The 18,729-nt window shown below is 39.7% G+C and overlaps 1 protein-coding gene across 4 annotated transcripts in view; it reads left to right on the forward strand.

Annotated features, from left to right (window-relative positions):
- Positions 1-18,729, forward strand: part of LOC113127516 (beta-1,3-galactosyltransferase 1-like) — a 77,187-nt gene that overhangs the window by 48,948 nt on the left and 9,510 nt on the right. Inside the window, exon 1 of one of the 4 annotated variants that reach the window (XM_026302195.1) lies at positions 9,922-9,989. The exons of the other annotated variants lie outside the window; for them this stretch is intronic. The gene's annotated coding sequence lies outside the window, so the exon portion shown is untranslated. Of the gene's footprint in view, positions 1-9,921; positions 9,990-18,729 lie in introns of those variants that run through there. 4 annotated transcript variants of the gene reach the window in all.

The following is an 18,729-nucleotide window of genomic DNA, read 5'->3' on the forward strand; positions in this document are numbered from 1 at the left end:
CAACAAATCTGCCAAAAGGCTTTTGGTAAAGATATTTGCCCAAAAATAACTAAAACCTACTGTTCACATATACTCTTTTGATGAAAGTGGTTAACTTGAATCTCTAAATATCAGCCCATTTAAAATGTAATTAAAAATTTAATATGGAAATGCTATGAAATATTCAGTGATAGTTCATGCATTGAATCACTCCAGCTATAAGCCCTTCATCTAAGAAGGTTATTGTGCATGAAATGAGAGGCGGGGATAAAACAAGCCTCGGTGAATAGAAGTGAAAATTATCTGCCATACAGTGTAATGACCTGCCTTCCCACGCCTGTGTAATTTAATGCTGTCTCTGCAGGACACACTTGACGCTCATGTAACATATAGTGCTTTACATGTAGGATCATGTAAGTCTTTAATGACACAGGCTCTTGATGAGGGTTTGACAAGTCATTTTTTTCTCCGAGGGGGGAGGCTTGCTGTCAACCACCACCCGTCATCTTTGGCATTGATCCGTATACGATGGCATGACTTTTCCTTTGTGTTAGATGGTTAACTCCCACACAAAGAGTTTATGAAGCAGATCCACACAGGTGTTTTCATTTACTGTGTCTTATTATTCGTCTCCTCTTGATAGTGTGGGCATGTAGAAAATCTGCCTTTTTCACAGCAGACATTCAGGCTTGTCATAATAGGAACAGCACAGGCGTAAATAATGACTTTAATTATGACTCTGTTCTGTTTAAGTAGCCCATTAGGCTGTGGCAGTGTATAGAATTCAGCCATTACTGTTTACACCTCGGCTACTCTAAAATGTCAGCATGGCTTCAGGAAGTCAGTCTGCTGCTGATTAACATCTGACCAGCCCTGTGGGACAAGTTACTCTTTAGCATTCTTATTTGCACATGCACTTTGACCTGAGCAGAGCTTTGTGTTACTGTGCAGGTGTCTTCATTTCTCCTCAGGTCTCAGTGGTGTTTGTACAATGCAAATGTACCTGTGAATAGATATAATCAGCCAGAATAAGTTATGTGCATGCAAGACAGTGTATTGTTATCTAACTTATCTGGAATATAAAAATATGACAATATATTATGGTCACTTGACATTTTCTGTGCTGCAGCTGAGAAGCTATTTGACTATTTAAATGATGTCACTGCTTTATGCAAAGGTTTTACATCACAGGATGAGTCAATTCAAGTGAAAAGCAATATAATTTTAGTTTGACTTCACTTCAGATTTTTTTTGCATCGATTTATAGTTCATGACCACATGACCTACTGTCATCAGATTCTGATTGGAAAATCGCTAAATCCTGATTGGTTCATGAGTCAGTGACATCACATTTTTCCATCCGAACCCCACCCTCAGTTCACAAACCACTGCAGGTAAAGGGTAAAGGTCAGATTTTAAAAAAACAACAAAAAAAATCCACATACCAAGACTTGACATATTCTTGGTCTTCAGTCCAACAGCTCCATGTCGAAACAATGGACAGAGGCACTCTTCAATTCACAGGACCTTTAAATAAACAGACCAGTGTGTGGGAGTTAACTTTATTTCCACCAACATTTCTTATTCATACCTGCAGAGGAATTTGATTTTCCTGAATCAAGCTGTCAATAAAGTCACGCAGTTAGCGTCAGAGGGATTAGCGTGCTCTATGTGACCACTGTATCACTTGGCACCAAAGACAAATAACAGTCATTAAGACATTTTCTGCAAGTGCTTTGCTCATTTAACGTTTCATTTCACCCAAAGCACAGGGTCGCATTGTCATTCCAGTGCTCTAACAAGACACTGTGGGTCACGCTCGCTGGCTTTAGATATTTAGCTAATTTATAAGATGGAAGGAGCCATGTTGAAGCCATCAGTGGTGCAAATTGTTCTGAGCTGAAACACAACTGAATAGTGTTGGAGTTCAATAGTGGCCAACTAATTGGTGAGACACTGGTGCATTGTTAGGAACAGTTGGACACATAACAACGAGTGCAACAACACCCACGCTCACACACCTACACGGTACCTCTTGCAAGTTGGCTGTAAAAATACACTTGCAGCCGTAGCAACACGGATATTTGCATCATATTTATTTGTGTGCTCAAACGCAAAAATGACAGATCTGTGCATGTTCTGAAGTTACAGATATGAGGCAAAGAGTGAGAGTGTGATAATAGCTTTGTCTGAGCAAGACAGTTCAAGAGTGCAGCCGTCACTCTAACCCAGCGCTGCGTCTCAACGGGAAGCTCTGTCCTCTGTTGGATTTTGTTTTCTTCCTTTATGCGCGGGTAAACAGACAGAAGTGACATCCACACAGGGAATAAGGAGGCTGCTTGAGCTGCAGCACAAGATCATAAAAGCCCATGATGGGTGTCACAGGGGGCTGTTAGGTTTACTAAAGAAATTGAAATTGGCTGAGGTCACATGCTCATGTATTTTCACTCCCCCTGCTCCAAATCCCTGGTGATATCAGCAGAAAGAAATCTGTGTCTTGATGTTTTCTTCTTCCATAGTTTGTTTCACCAGTGTGATATTTCCTCCTCTTAACATACACTTTTGTCTCTTTTTCTGTTATTGTCTTTCCTCTGTTGTTTCCTTAGCAATTTGCTTGGTTTAACATATAATTTCTGCTATGCAAATGATAGATTTGCCAGAGACAGTTGTATCTCTCTGGCACAACTGTAACTACTGTGCTGCTCTGCTGTTATAACAGCTTCAGGTGGATCATAATTGCAGCCCACTGTGCACATTTGCACAGAGGCTTCTTCACTCCATATATCCCTGCTGTTTAAAAGCAGGATGTAGTGGAAAGTAATTGCTAAGGAATCACTACAATTTACTTTGATTTTTGTGTTTTTGCTGAAACATTTCACCACGAACACACATGGCTTAACTTTGGCTGGAAAAAAAACATTTTACATATGCAAAATGTCTGTCTGCTTTTAGCACTTCATTTTTCTCTGACACTCACACAGAAACACTTTGATGGCAGTGATGTGTGTGTGTGTGTGTGTGTGTGTGTGTGTGTGTGTGTGTGTGTGTGTGTGAGGCTCTGTCACCGCACTATGATGCGTCGTACCTCTCAGCCTCTCATATTCTGTTTGATGTCAGAAGTATATTAGTCCGCGCTGCAACCAGATGTTCAAAGAGCAGTCAAACAGCCTGTGCTTCACCTCAGCATCTAATGAGCCAGACCCGCTGCAGAGATCAGTCTAATCTACTGCACCATGTCCAGATCTGGGGAGAAAACTTTAAGTTTATAATAATTTTGTGATTTGTGTTGTGATATCACTTGATACAGATTTATTTTGGAATCCTTAAAGGCCTACTCTGCGTGTAGGAATTGACCGTTCTAGTCACACATATTGGAATTGCCTGATCTGATGAAAAATAGACTTTCTGTGTTTCTCAGTCGATCAGAATTAAAAATATGTTCAGGTATTGAAATGCCCGATGTAAACTATAACTTTGAAGCATTAGACATCATTTTTCTATAACCAGCTTCAAGACTAAGCAACAATCATATGTAACATGAATTTTTAAATGTTTAGTCCTGTTTTTCATGTGATGTCACATTTTTCTGTTGCTGAGAAACAGACAGAAACACCTAACAGAACCCCCTTTTAATGGCAATTCAATACCTTTTACTTAAATAGCTTCGTCCATCATCATTGTATTTAATCAAAAATTTAAATTGCAGATGCAGATACGCAAGTTAAGCCTGTAAATGACAATCTGTGACACACACTACCACACTTTGAAAAGGTGAAACTAATTTAAATTGAGGAGAAAATTTTAAACTTACCTCCAACTTCATTGGTGTTCAGGGGTCTTCTGAGTGATGTCATCATGTCACTTAACTAAACCCATGAGATTATAGCTCAAAATAGCCTCTTATCTTTGTTTTGCCAAATGACATTTAAGAAGGACATTTTTAAAAGGTCAATCATCTAAATACTTTTACAAGCTTATCTCAAGACTTAAAAAATATGTCAAAGAGAAAACTGAATGATTTTTAATAATTTTTATCATTTTACCAGCAGTTGTCTTCATTGACTTTAATTGAGGACTGTTTTACTGAAGAACTGAATCCAAATGCTAAAACTATTATCATTTTGTTTGTAAGATAGAGGACGTTATAAAATTGTTAGAAAATGTTATAAAGTGAATGGAAGGTTGACATTTTTGGATCTTTTGTTGTTCAGAATTATATTCATTCAATATCAGATTCATATTATCAATAGATCTATGTAGTGCATATTGCAATTGCACTACATCATTTGGTAAAACAAAATGTGTCATACAGTAAAACATTGAAATTTCTGGGAAATGTATAATATATTGCATTAATTGACATAAATAATGAAAATAAAGAAGGAAACGTTATGAAGTTATCACGTTATCAAGTTAACGTTATCACGTTATGAAGTTTTATATGTATTTCAAAGCATTTTTACCTCTAGTGGAAAAATTTTGGAACAAATGTTGACAAATGACATTGATTAACCTTAAAACCCAAAATATTCAATATTTGTAGTTAAAGTGTGGAAATTCTGCAAGTGGCTATAAATTACTTGTAAATCAACACTTGCATTTTGTATTATTTGCAATTGTATAATTGGAAAAGCTCTGTTTTGCATTAAAATGCCTTTTATTTTATATTTTTATAAGGGGCACATACTGAAATGAAAAATATAATATGTACACAGGAAATGATGAAACTGACTTGCAGTTTTATTTTTATTTTTTTGCCATTTTGAAATTCTAAAATGTCACTGACCCACCTGAAACTGTTTCACTGGTATTGGATTTAGTGGCGAGTTGTAATGCGATGGGGTCTAGCTGTACTTTCCTAGGTCTCTTCGGTGCTATAATAGATTTCTAGGGGAAACAATGCACTGTAGATCATGAAAAAACACCATGTAGGAACCAGTCTGTAAGCCAACTTCTACCGAAAGGGAAAAAAGAAATATAGCTTTGTACTTTATAAGGTCCTACAAATGTCAGTACTACTCAGAAGCCTGGCCTGTGTTCTATGTACCCCATTTCCCTCTGGCCGTGGGAGAATTCTTCCTTCATGAAGCAACAAAGTTTGCAGGATAAAGTCTTTCCAGTTAAAACATGTGCTGTCTTTACTGCTGCAAAAATAATTGGCCATTAGTGTATCTGGGGTAAAACAGCATAATGAAACATTTTTTTAAAATAATATTATTGTCTGTCTGCACATGGATGTACATCTCTCCATATGTGTTTGTGTGTATGTTTGAGGATGTAGCATTAGAGAGTGACGCACGGTCATTACCACACAGCAGGTTACTGACAGGACATCAGGCTCTCCTGCTGCCGAGCCTGCCAAACTGTGCTCATTATGGCATCTCAGTTCACATCCAGGTCTTATTTGCTCGCCTTTGCATGGCTCCTGGTTCTGAGTGTGGCTGATGGAAAAAAAATCAGCTGAACAAATCTCATTAGGGGTAAAGATAAACTTACAAGGAGCCAAGACCAAACTGTAAGCAGTAAATATTGATAAAGCAAGGCAGCCCTGTTGTTTCTTCTGTTTGTGACCAGCACTTTATCTTTGTTGCCTTTGACTTGACTTGCATTGTTGTTGAACACTGTTGGTTTTTAGAATAGTTGTAGGTTTAATATTTAAAAAAAAAAAACATTTTGTTTGTTTTATGGGTGAGGTCAGTCAAGCTGTAGGTGGTGAATTTGAGGTAGAGGCTTTTTTTTTCTGAACATAGTTAAGACAATCGTGATTTCTCTTTAGGGGATATTTGTAAAATTGTTTTACAAGCTCTTGTCGTTTCAGTCATGTCTGCTGTGTATTTACAAAAGCCTTTAGCAGTAATAGACCAAATGCTAAACCATATGCTTGATAGCTGCTCTTGTGGTGTGATTGAACATCAAAATTGACAATAATTTTAGATTTTTGTCAGCTGGTGCTGGCAGATTTGTAACATTTGCAGCTTGGAGAAAAACACACAATCAGTTCCTCACACTTTTTTTTTTTTTTTCTTCTTCAAACATCTTACATACCTGCTGTTAATCATGCCTCAGTGGTTCAATAGTGTCAGCCTTGAAGATATAATAAGTTAAATGAGAGTAGGAGAAAGGAACTGTACTGTTCTTTGAGAACAATGAGTGGTGCTGATTGGATTGAGGTGCTTTTATTTCCCAATACTTCACTGCTGCTTTATCAACAATAAAGCAGACCTGGCAGCTCTCAATAACTAGGCAGTTAAACCAAAAGTGAGTTCTGACATCAGGCTGTGTCTCATGTGAAAAAGTGATATTGCATTGGAGGCTCTTCTAGACAATATCACAAAGACAAGGAGCATATACAAAAGTACACGTGCGTTTATTGGATCCCAAATGTGCAAACTGCTGAAAGGGTTAAGATAACATGTTCCAAGCGTCTACGTTCTCTAGGTTAGGCAGTAGGAAAGAAATACATGTTAAATGTAAAAGGGTTTTTTAATAGTTTTCATATAAAAAATAACTTGAGAGTCATAGTGTGTAGATAAAATGAACACAGTTCCAAAAATCTGTAAGCATTGCTGGCCGGCCAGTACACACTCAAGCACACAGAGCCAAGTCACACTTCCCGTTTTTGTCAGAAACCCTTATGCATTTTTGCCTCTGAAAAGATGCCAAATGTGGCTAAATTTGAAGTGTTGACCTCATAGTGTGCCTTATCCCTCATGGGCTGGAGCACATTGCTGATATTAACCAACCTTTCAATTTGGTGTATTCATTTTAGAGCTAAGCATATATTCTTGGTCTCAGCATCTCTTGCTATGAGTCATTCCTTTATCATGTAATTACATCTAATTGTATATTCAGAGCATTACAGCTTGATAAGTCTTTCTAATTGGTCCCACATTAGAAACTGTAATTACTCCTGTGGCCATGGATAATGTGTTTTGCATCACTGTCAGTCATTTTTAGCAGCAAAAGTATCCAACACCAACATTTCCTGTAGCCTCTGCCCTCTCTCTGTGCCTGTGTGTGCACTTCCACACGTACTGTAAGTGCCGTTATGTACTAAGACACTGTGTTGGTAATTCATTCAGATTTAAAAAAGCTTCATGTAAATCAGAGCAGCACAATATCTATGCAGCTCCTCCATCAAGGAATTGCATTAATTTTATTAGCATTATATTATGAAGCATTTGAATTACATGAGTAAACACAGTAAGGCGCTGCACCAAGAGGAAGAAAGCTCTCTACTGTGTTACTTTTCACAGTAGGTGATACCTTTCATATCAGACTTATTGGACATTATCTGGAACATATGCTACTTCCAGTCACCAATAACATTTAAATGATGGAAGTGATAGATCAGGCATCCTGCACTTTGTCACTGTGTTAACCGTAACTGGAAAGTAATATGTATATAAATATTCAACACAATTTCTCTTAACCCAAGAGGGAGTCACACACAGTAAATGCACTACTGTACTGTGGACAGGGGAGCTGTTTCAATTTGTTAAAGTTTAAGTGGAATGTATAGGAGCACCTGAAAATAAACAGCACCACAGGGTCTTTATTTATCAAGCTTTTCCGCAATGAGTGTTAAGCTCAGAAGGAGCCCAGTCTCAGTTATTTGTGAATGCTGTGTTTGAGCAAAGAGAAGAAGGAATTGTGATGACGTATTGCCATTTCCTGACAGTTCTGATGTGCTTTGATTTATTAGACAGTGGAGAAGTTTAAAGTGCTGAGCAGCACATTTTTTAGGCTTTGTGTGATAAATGGAAACCTTTGTTTGTTACAGTGGCCTCACTTACTCTGGGAACAAATTTCTAAACTATTACAATTTAAAATCTGGCCTGCAGCAATGATTGTCATTATCCATACATGTAGCAATTATTTTCTGCATTAACCTGATATTTGTATTTGTTAATAAACTGTCAGAAAGTAGTGCAAAATGCCCATTACAATTTCAGCCAGCCTGTGTTCATCCATTCATGCTTTTCTTATTTAACCAATAATACGTCCCAAACAACATTGGCAAGACAAAGAACAGCATCAAATCTTCATATTGAGGGTTGACTCAGAACATTCAGCTTGCACAAAGCATTCCTGCTCTAATTTAAATAAATGAATAGTTCAGTCATGATTTGCATGAAGCGGATTGTTAAAATTCATAAATCTGTGATTTATCTGAGGAGCTGTACAACTAGTCTGGCTTTGATTCATTTTCTGCTTAGACTGTGGTAGTGACAAACTCAAATATCATGGTGCCAAATCTGCATTTTCCCTGATGCTGTGAGGAGGCGGTGCCCCCAGTTTTGTATATGCTTTCAGTTGGTCAGGGTCAGTCACAAAAATGATTGTTTTGCTTGGCCAAAACGACATCTCAGCATAATCTTATTGTGATCTATGAACATCTCCTCAGCTGAATGTGCACTTATGTCTCTGTCTGACCTCCATCTCCCAGTTCTGGCTCTGCTAAATTTTAGCACAGATAAGAGGCATTTTTCTTATTTTGGCTTCTTCAGGTTTTTGTCTCTTAACTGTATTTATTGTGTTCAGAAAGAGACTGCAGCCTGGAGTCCAATACCGATTCCCCCTCTGGAACATTGTGTTTTTGCTCGTTTGTTCTGAAAGTGCTTTTCCTTTGTCCAGCAAGGACTAAATTTGCTTCACTGAGAATTTTTGGTCAGGTGGGGCTGATAAATAAATACAGACTTAAAGCTCACTCACAGCTGCAGCCAAATCAGCTTTTACACAAGGTTTTCTTAGTAACTTAGCCATGCTGCCTGGATTTATTCGAGAAAAATACAGTATCTTGCAATCAGTTCAAAGGTCACAAACAGTGATGAGCATTTATGGTTTCTATGGTGCTAAGCTCTAAAGGCCAGACATCAGAAACCATCAGACTGAAGCAGTTTTAGCTCCGCTCTGCTTCCTACCAAAACATTCACTGACAAATGATGTTCTTAGACAAACTGTCTGCACACAGGACCCAGATTGGGCTGAATGTGGCTGCTGCTGCTGAACACTGCTGTCGCTGCTGTAATTCATCACATTTTATAACTAGTTTATTTTGGTTTCTAATGACTCTGATGACCAGGACAGAAGATAAGCTTGCCTACTCACCCAGGGCGAACAATTTACTGGAAAAGCAGGTTCAGAACAACAAAGGGCCTGTATATAGACTAACTCTTTCTCTTTAGCTCCACCTCTCCTTCCTCCTTTAAATCCAGTTTATTTTTTGTCTATTTATTCTAAGTAGCAGCAGTAGTAGAAAATTGGGGCCTTTCCCCATATGGGCCATTTATTAAAACATACTCTAATGATTTATATTAATAGATGTTTAATAATATATTAATGAGATGACAGGGAAAAGAAGGGGAAAGAGACTGGAGGTAAATAAAACCAACTTGACTTCTGAGATCAGTCGCTGCAGTCCTGACTTTAATGCTTTTTACCTGAACACCCTGTGTGCTGGATGAAATTATTTTTTAAGCCTCTTTATTGATTAGCTGTTTTTCTCATCTTTGTTGGCACAGTTCATGAATGTAGTCTGCAATGGATAGCCCTCCACTTTCTGAGCAGCTTCCAAATCTCCTGTGTGACCTCTCTTTGCTGCAGATTCTCATGACAGTTCCACATTTAGTTACTTCAGTTTCTTGTTTTCATGCTTTTTTATTTCAATACATAAGAACTTAAGTCATTTGATTATTTTCCTGACATATTTAACTTATGTGCAGTTGTTCTCCTGAGCGTATTCCAATATTTAACTTATTGTTGGCACATGTTTATAAGACCTGTTTTTTTCTCTCTCTCTGTTGCTTTATTGTCTTGTTACTGTTTGCGGCTCCATCGACCCAATTTCCACATGGGGATCATTAAAGTTTCATCTTATCTTAAATCTCAAAGCCAAAAATGAGAGATGGGAGAAACAAGACAGCAGAAGTAAGGAATCATCACAGCCCACGTGTTGTCCAGCACCTCAGGCCAACTTAAGCTGGCCAACAAGAAAGAAATACAGACCTGTGAGTGAAAAACAACTTTACTAGTACCTGGGAATAAATCTCAAATCAGACTGGTCCTTCCCCTCTCTGTTCATCAGCAAACACAGAGACAGTGACAGGAAAAATTACCTGTTACACACCAATATACTAAAATTTAATTCAAGGTTTTCACTGTCATGAACTCATTACTTCAGATTATTGAAGCATTTTTACCACACAGGCAGTTTTAGTTGTCCTTGATTGGTTAAAGATCTATTTCCAGCACATAATGTATGCTAATGTGTTTGTATTATGCTACTGTACCTGCAAGAGGTAAATGATGAGAGTCAGAGAGACAGTACAAGTGTTTTTAAGCCCACTGGTTTTGGTGGAATAGTGTTAACAAGCTTTTATAAAAAGCTAAAGGTTACCTTTTTAATGAAAAGGTACTTTTAGGTGTAGCACCTGCCCAGAATTTATATGAACACCTTAAAAGAAAACCTTGTAGTGCACAGCTATCAGTAATAAAGCTTTACTCGTTTCTTGTAGCCCTATATATTTATAATATACCTGGGAATCACAGTGCTTTGATGATAGGAACAATAAAAAGCACACATAAAGTAGCATCGAAAAAATGTATTAAATTGAGAATGCAGTGTCAGCAAAGGCAAAACAGCAAGAAGCCCGGCATGTGAACAATACAGTTTATGCTGTACTTGGCTAGAGCCAGGCCTGAGCTGTAAATCAGTTCAGTCTACAAATACATCCTCAGTGCTGATGTGAGGATCCGTGGTTCGCATCCAGAACAATAAGTCACCTCGCCCGTGCAGAATTATTATCACTTTGATTTGTAAAAGTGGTTTTATCTGATCGTTGGTTTTCATGCGTAATTTCCACTCGTTTTTACTCCTCATTCCTGTGTGTGTGTGTGTGTGTGTGTGTGCGTTTGTGTTTTTGTGTTTGCGTGCTGATAAAACTGAATGGTGGAGCTGAACAATCACACACTGGTACAGTAGATTTACACCCACAGAGGCCCCCTCCCTTGTGAGAGCTGATCCTACTCATACAAGAAGTTATTGGATTACATGTGCTGCTCATCAGACTCAACAAAATGAGCTCTGTGGTTTTTTTTTTTGATCTAATGCACAAAGATTCTCTAATGCTACATCTTAATTAAACAACTACATTAGCTGCTGAAACAGTTAAAGCATCTGCCTGTGTCTTCTTCCCTCTCTCAGTTGTAGAGTTACATAAATGTAAGCTTAACCTTTCTGCCTGGCAGTGGGAAGATGGATAGCTGAAAGTAGCTCTTGCAGATGTATCACTTGATATGGCCCATAAACTCTTCATAGGTACTAAAACAACAAGGGGGCATGTTACAAATGTGTGTTGCAGCAGCATCAACTTTAAACTTAGAGCAGGTCCTCATCTCCCAACTGTAAAAGCTGACATTCAACACATATACAGCCGGCCACCCCCTCCAACACAGCAGTATGAATCTCAAGAGTGATACAGTAAAGTGCTCGCAGCCACTTTCAGATTTCATTTTGCAGGCAGTCACATTTACAATTTCTCCATGTACATTCACTTTTATGTTCAGTTAAATTTGATGTCAGATTTATTGTATGTACTTGAAAAGATCAGTGGTTCCCTGTCACTTTATTTTTTTTCATTTCCTGATTATGGCTTGGTGAGACTGTCACAGTTTGCATTCACTCTACATGAATCAGAACCACGATTCTTTGTGTTCATGCAACACATGACTTTCCATTAGGCACAGATATCACTCATGCAGAAGTTAGTTAGACTTCTGAATCTGCCTTTGGGGATTAATGAAGTTTATCTTATCTCATCTTATCTTATCACAAAATAGGACTTTGTCAGATGCTTGATCAGTCGCTAACAGAGAGCCAGACTGAAATTAGAGCTTACAAGTTGTGATCTTATCTAAGCAAATGTGTATTTTTCAGATGTTTCAGTTATTTCTTGGAGGTTTTAGCCCTCCAATTTCATACTTTGATTTTAGTCTCATCTTTGAATGTGTTTAAGCTGTAGCTTTATTTTCACTCTCACCACAGCTGCCACATAGAAACAAAATCCATCAAGCTTCAGTGCAGAGCACACGTCCTCTGTTCACGACCTTTATTATGTATCACCTATTAATTCTCTCCTTAATTAAGTAAAATTGCAATGAACACTGTAGCAGATAGCAATTAGATGAAGAAATGATCTGTAACTGTAGTGAATAGAAAACCCCACTATATTAAGTGTCCCTGTTGTCTTTGAGGTTGGAGAACTCAGAAGTGATTGCAAGAGTTTTTTGTGACAGTGGCAGATGATTTAATTTGTACTACGTATATATACTTCTTCTTTTCCTTTGGGCTGCTCCCTTCAGGGGTCGCCACAGCGAATCATCTGCCTCCATTTAACCCTATCCTCTGTATCCTCCTCACCCACACCAACTATCCTCATGTCCTCCTTCACTACATCCAAGAACCTCCTCTTTGGTCTTCCTCTAGGCCTCCTTCCTGGCAGCTCTAACCTCAGCATTCTTTTACCAATGTATTCACTGTCCCTCCTCTGAACATGTCCAAACCATCTCAATCTGGCTTCCCTGGCTTTTTCTCCAAACCATCTAACATGAGCTGTCCCTCTGATGGACTCATTCCTGATCCTATCCATCCTGGTCACTCCCAGAGAGAACCTCAACATCTTCAGCTCTGCTACCTCCAGCTCTGCCTCCTGTCTTTGTCTCAGTGTCACTGTCTCTAAACCAGACAACATTGCTGCTCTCACCACTGTCTTGTCCACCTTTCCTTTCATTCTTTTGTCACACATCACACCTGACACGTTCCTCCTCACTATGTATATATACTGAGCCTGTGTAATTCTGTGTGCTGTAGCCCCAGTTTTATCTCCTGTGTCAACACCATGTGAAACCTTGTACCTCAGGTGGGCCTTCCAGCAAACTGTGTAGCCTCCAGTATTTTCTAATATTGAGCCTTCTAAAGTGATTTTTTTTGGAGCAGTCAGGCCCCAAAGAAAGAAAAATCAAAATAGTTTTACCATTTTTGCACGTGTCCGAGCTTTTACGTTAGTGACATGTATCCATAAGAGCCAGTTTTGACTGTGCCAAGACATTTTCATAAATTTTTTTGCAAGATCTCTCAAACTTTTGTTTTCTTGCTTTTTTTTTTAGTTGGGAACAAATCCTAGCCAGCTCTTTAATCCATCAGATAAAGCGCCTCATGGAGACCAGACCCCCCTGAGTCCAGCACTCAGGCTGCCTCAATGTGGCTACCGTTATTAAACCGAGAGGTTCTGATCCTGACAGCTCTCAGACATCCTCCTTTCAAGGACAGAAAATGAGAAATTTGCAGTAATAGAAGGAGGTCAGTGAGTGACTGCACTGTCGTTGGTGACAGGTAGAGTTTGTAGGAGAGGGAGGGAAACAGTGTTCACAATCCTCCCCCATCTCCTGACCTGTGGAGTTGACAACATGTTCATTTACACGATTTAACTGACACTTATTTCCTAGTACACACTAAACTTGTCTCTTTCTGTGGAGTGGGAGGAGAGTTTGTTGTCAGGGTAACTGTTTCAGTCGAGCAAAAACACTTACTGTCGAAAAAGTGCAGTGCAAAGATTGGAAAAGAAGTTTTGTTTAAATGAATGTGAGCTCGCCGATACAGTGAGGGAAGCAAAACAAGTCTTTGTCCTCTCTATTTGTGGACATCGTGACTCCTGCCTTCCTATGCTTCATTTGGTTTATGAGAGCAAGACAAAGGTGTTGTGGAGAAAAGCACATTGACCTGGGAATGGTGCAGATCCAAGAACTGAGGATGCTTGGAAAGCTGAACAGTTTGAAGAGAAACTCAAAGAAATAGCCATGGACTCCAGCTGAGAGGGTTTTTCTTGTCTGATTGAATGTTTTCACCAAAATTGTTGCTGGTCCAAACCTGGGAAAAAAACAGAAAACAGATTTTTCTTTGTGCACCAACATCATTCAGTCAAGTGCTGCAGATGGTGGAGTTAAAGCTGCCCTTGGAAATCTTGTTGTAAACAAACAAAGGTTATTTGTATATTCAATGATTCTCTCCAAAACACATTCTGCTTATTTCTGAGGTCAAACAAATGTGTGGAATATATTTCCTCCCCGATAAAACATTTGCAAAGCAGCTTTTTACAACAGTTTTAAATCCTGACTAGTTTATTTGCTGTTGCTGTTCCTTCACTGCACACATGCTCCATTACGCTCATAGCGGTGACATTCAGCTATTTAAAAGAAGTGTTTTTCATATGAGTTAGTATGGTGTGTGGTTAGAAATTGAAGTCTGTATCAACCTGCAGGGTAAGGTATTACATTTCTGATGTACAGTATCTCAGGGTTGCAGAAAGTCTCATGAGAAAGTAGCAAACCTACTGGCAGATGTGCTGTAGCTCGTCTTTGACCTGAGTCTGGCTTATGATGGGCAGCGCCGCGGATGCTGCAGGGACGGTCTCCAGGTGAAAGAAGTGTTGGCGCTTCTCGTAAGAGGCTCAGAGCTCCTGCAGAGAGACAGCCCGTGGGCGCACAGGCTGAGTCACAGCAGATAAAGGCACTCAGAGATGATCTCGTTCTGAATTTTCTGGTCATATCAGTGCACCTTATTTTTCAGCACACGCTCCTCTCCCGTCGATCACAAATGGTTAGACATTAACTGTGCCGTGTAGCCAACAGAAAGAAAGAGCCCATCTAATCAGAGATGCCAGGAGAAGCAGCTTTGATTTCATCTGTCATTGTGCCCCTCCAGTGTTTTAAAATAGACTAAGCCCAAGTGACATGTAGAAGGAGGTAAATGACCCTGCTTTGAATGAGGCCATTTTGCAGTTGGTGAAAGACTGGGAGGATGGGAGATGAGAGGAAGGTGTCAGGCAGAATAAAGGAAGGAAACAGGCAGGAGGAGCCAGTGAAAAGATGGATGAAGTTGTTGCCTTGTACATCATTTTGTGCATTTTACATGTATTTAAGGCACTGAACATCAAATCATTGTTAATTTGTTGTTTATGGAGCTTTGATTTACGTATATCATAAAACTCTGATGAAGTGCAGCTTGAGCTTTTTTCTAACTGTTGTTTCTGTGTCTGTGTCATTGCCTCTTCCTTTGTGTGGCTGCGGATGTACTGAAGAAGTAATTCAGAAAGAAACAGAAGATACATTATATATTGCAACCAAACACACACACAGCGTAATTTTTGACAGGGAAGCAGTGGTCTCAGAAGCCAGCTCCGATCGATCCGTCCCAGGGGAAAGTCAGACAGTGCGGCAGCTAATCACACAGATGGATCTCCCACCTGACTGCCGTCAGAAGCACTGAGATCACTTCCTGTCATCGCTGACACACCGCAACAAAAAAACACACACACAGTTCTGTTAGGGATTGTATTAATATTACTACATTTATTTTTTGTTTTGATGAACTCCAGGTTTATATGTTATTTCAGTCCTGGCCCAGAAGGTAAAGAGAATGATCTTTTCCTGGCGGACATCACGCAAAAACTTCAATGAAAAACTTGGTGAATTAATGAATGAAAAACTTGAATTTAAATTCATTAATTAATGAATTCAGCCCTCTGAGTCCTTTAACAAACCTCTAAAAACTGACATCATTTACTTCCCTAAAGCATAACTCTTCACTCCATGTTTCCTTAATCCTCATTGGACACATTTAGCTGCTGTTAGGTCATCTAATAGTGTTTTATTTGCCAGGTTTTAAATTTGGAGCCTCAGCACTTGGCAAAATAATCACTAGAGTCACTGATATTGACTAACAGCCTTTGTAAGCCAGCAGCAGATATGTTATTGTAAGGTTTTAAGTTGCCCCAACATTGTGCCCTGCTGCCTTTCTTCATCTCCGTTTTTTCTTCCTTTTGTCTCTCTCTTCTGTTTCTGGCTAGTCCCTTCGCCCTCCTCCCCCCCTTTTCTTTTTACCCATCGCACTTTGTAACAATGGCTCCTCTGTCAAAGGCCGGAGCTGAACATTTTTGAGAAGCTTATTAAAGTGGCTTTCAGAGATCCCGACACCCAGCTGGAGATACAGTCAGCCAGTATCCACACCAGTTAACCCCGTCCTCCTCTCCACACAGCGACTCAAATATACAGCACGCCTTGGTATCTTGGAAACATATCCCTTACTCTCAAAGTTTATGCTTTGTACAAACAGGCATTTTTTCACCCCCCACCCTTTCTGTGATGTAGTCACTATGGTAACGCTGGTGCACTTTGGCATCATGGCTCCACGGCCACTCATATATACTGGGAAACATAAACACTAATGATCATGCATGCAGCCTGCCCACCCTCTGCTGTTCACCTCTTTCTTTGGATTAGCTGTTAAACACACACTCTTACTTCACACACTTATAGACACAGCCACACATACACACACACACACACACACACACACACTCTACATACACTTCACAATCTCTCTGATCTTATAGTTTCCCCAGGGTTGTTCAGGCACAAACAAAAGCACAGTTTAATCAGCCAATACTGATGTGTTTGTTAGAGATTACACGTTCAGAGGATTGTAGACTGCTCTGTTCATGTGTGTGTATTGATAGAGTAGGTGTGTGTGTTTTTAAGCCAAGCTATGTCCGACAGGCTGACAGAACAATGATATCCAGTGTGTGAATTTGTCAGGGCTTAGGTCAAAGGCAAACTCCGCTAAAAGTATCCACGCAGAGCTCTGACCCCTGTTGATTGCTCTCTCTCTCTCTCTCTCTCTCTCTCTCTCTCTCTGTCTCTCTCTCTCTCTCACACACACACACACACAAATGCATATAAATAGATAGATAGATAGATAAAAATTGACTCAAAGACAATGCGAAACCTCTGTGTAGCTGAAGCTTAGTGAGTCTGACAGGTGGAATCATTCATTTACCAAGGGCATACTGAGCAGCATGGCCTCTGACTGGCCCTCATGCTGCCTGGTGATAGCAGCTTCACCTCTGAGGCCCTGAGGCAGCTGTGGGCAGCCAGACCGCGGGTTATCACGCCATCCGCACACACGTCAGTGCAGCTAGAGTGTCTACTGTGTTTACTGCCTTGACACCCATATGCTTCCATTTGTGTGGAGTATTATTAATGTACTATTTCAATTCAAATAACAGCCAGATTTATAGTAATTGAAATCAGTTGCTGGATTTGTGATACGTGCATGTTATGGATTTCAAAAAGAATCTGTATAAGTATTTTAAACTTTAATTCTGAATCAACAGTTTTAAAAGTATGTAGTCGACAGCTGCTACTTCAGTGTGTCAAATACATTTAATGAACATCTCATTTTTAGCTTGTTTTGGTCGGTTGTCAGCACTAATTATCCTGCTACCAAAATGTCCTGTCTGATCAGACAACAATAGCTGATTACAAATATCAAGCCATTCCTCCAGTTTGTTTAATTACTAACTCAAATCTTCAAAATGAACTTTATTAGATCCAATAAAGGGTTTGACAAGGAGTTAGATCTGATGTAATACAATCAAATCCCAAATCCCTGTATAAGCACCAGCACTGCCATGTTTACAGTACTGTAGTCTGTTGTGCAGTGATGTGCAGAAATTTGTCTGAAACACATATATTCTTATTAGCATTAGATGCATATTCAGTACAGAGTACATGTATGTTTTGTACGTTTTTTTTAGTTTTGATTGACTGCCTTCCTACACAGTTCCCTGCCAAATGTCCATGTGTTAGGATGTAGGATCATAATTGTTAAATGTCTTTATACTTATAATAGTTATCCCAGGCACAGTGTAGAAGACAGTCAGACCTCAGCACTGGAGACAGTGCACTCCTGCAGTGTGTGTGTTCCCAGTGCTCCTCAATAGGAGCAGTGTTATTTACCGGAAGGAGTGCTGAAGCTGCATGTCCTCAACATGTGCTGCCATCAGCAGCGGAAGGGATATGTGTGTTCAGGTGTCTGTGAAAGTTCGGGTGTGTGTGCGTGAATGTGTTGGTGTGTGGCAGTGGATGGGATAGAAGACAAGGTAATTACCACAGGGCCCTTCATCTGGCATCCACACAGCTCTCAGGTTCAACAGAGCAACTAACAGGAGCTCTATCAGGCCTCTGTGAAGACTCAAAGCAGGTGTGTGTGGGCAGAGGTGAGGCACCTGTGTGTGCAGGGAGACCTAAACAATGAAGACTTTTTTTTTTTTCTTTTTTTTTTTAACATGGATTGACAGTGGAGGTCATCAGCACGTGAGCATGTGAGACATAAAAACCTCAAAGTGTTTCTGCCTGCATTGTCTCTGCTTCTGTGTGTATTATCTTCCCAACAACACTATTGCCTGGAGTTGTGTGTTATCTAGACAGGTGCAGTTGCCCTGCTATATAATGGGATGTGTTCAGCCTGTTCCATGCTGTAGCTGTCTGCCAGGACTGAGATGGTGTTCGCGATAACTCCTCACCTCCTGTTAGACGCTGGAGCGCTGCAGCTGGGTGAACTAGAGGAAAACTGACATTATACTAGTACTAGTCCTCTGGCTCCACCAGCTGCGTCCTGATGTGTTCTTATGTAAATTAGTTGATGCAAATAACGTGTGAGTGTAAAAGTGCATGTGTCTAATCAGGAGTCCTGAAGTTAATTAGCAGGCTTGTTTTACAGCTCAGCCTGGAAGGTTGGCCACTGGTGAGGTGGCTAAAGGCCAGAGAAAAGGTAGCCAGCAGTAATGTGGCTTAGGGCGGGTAGTACGGCAGATTTGTGTTTCTTTGGTAGAAATAAGTTTCAAGGTAAAC

The sequence above is a fragment of the Mastacembelus armatus genome, chromosome 2 (assembly GCF_900324485.2).
Source record: "Mastacembelus armatus chromosome 2, fMasArm1.2, whole genome shotgun sequence".
Lineage (NCBI taxonomy): Eukaryota > Metazoa > Chordata > Actinopteri > Synbranchiformes > Mastacembelidae > Mastacembelus > Mastacembelus armatus.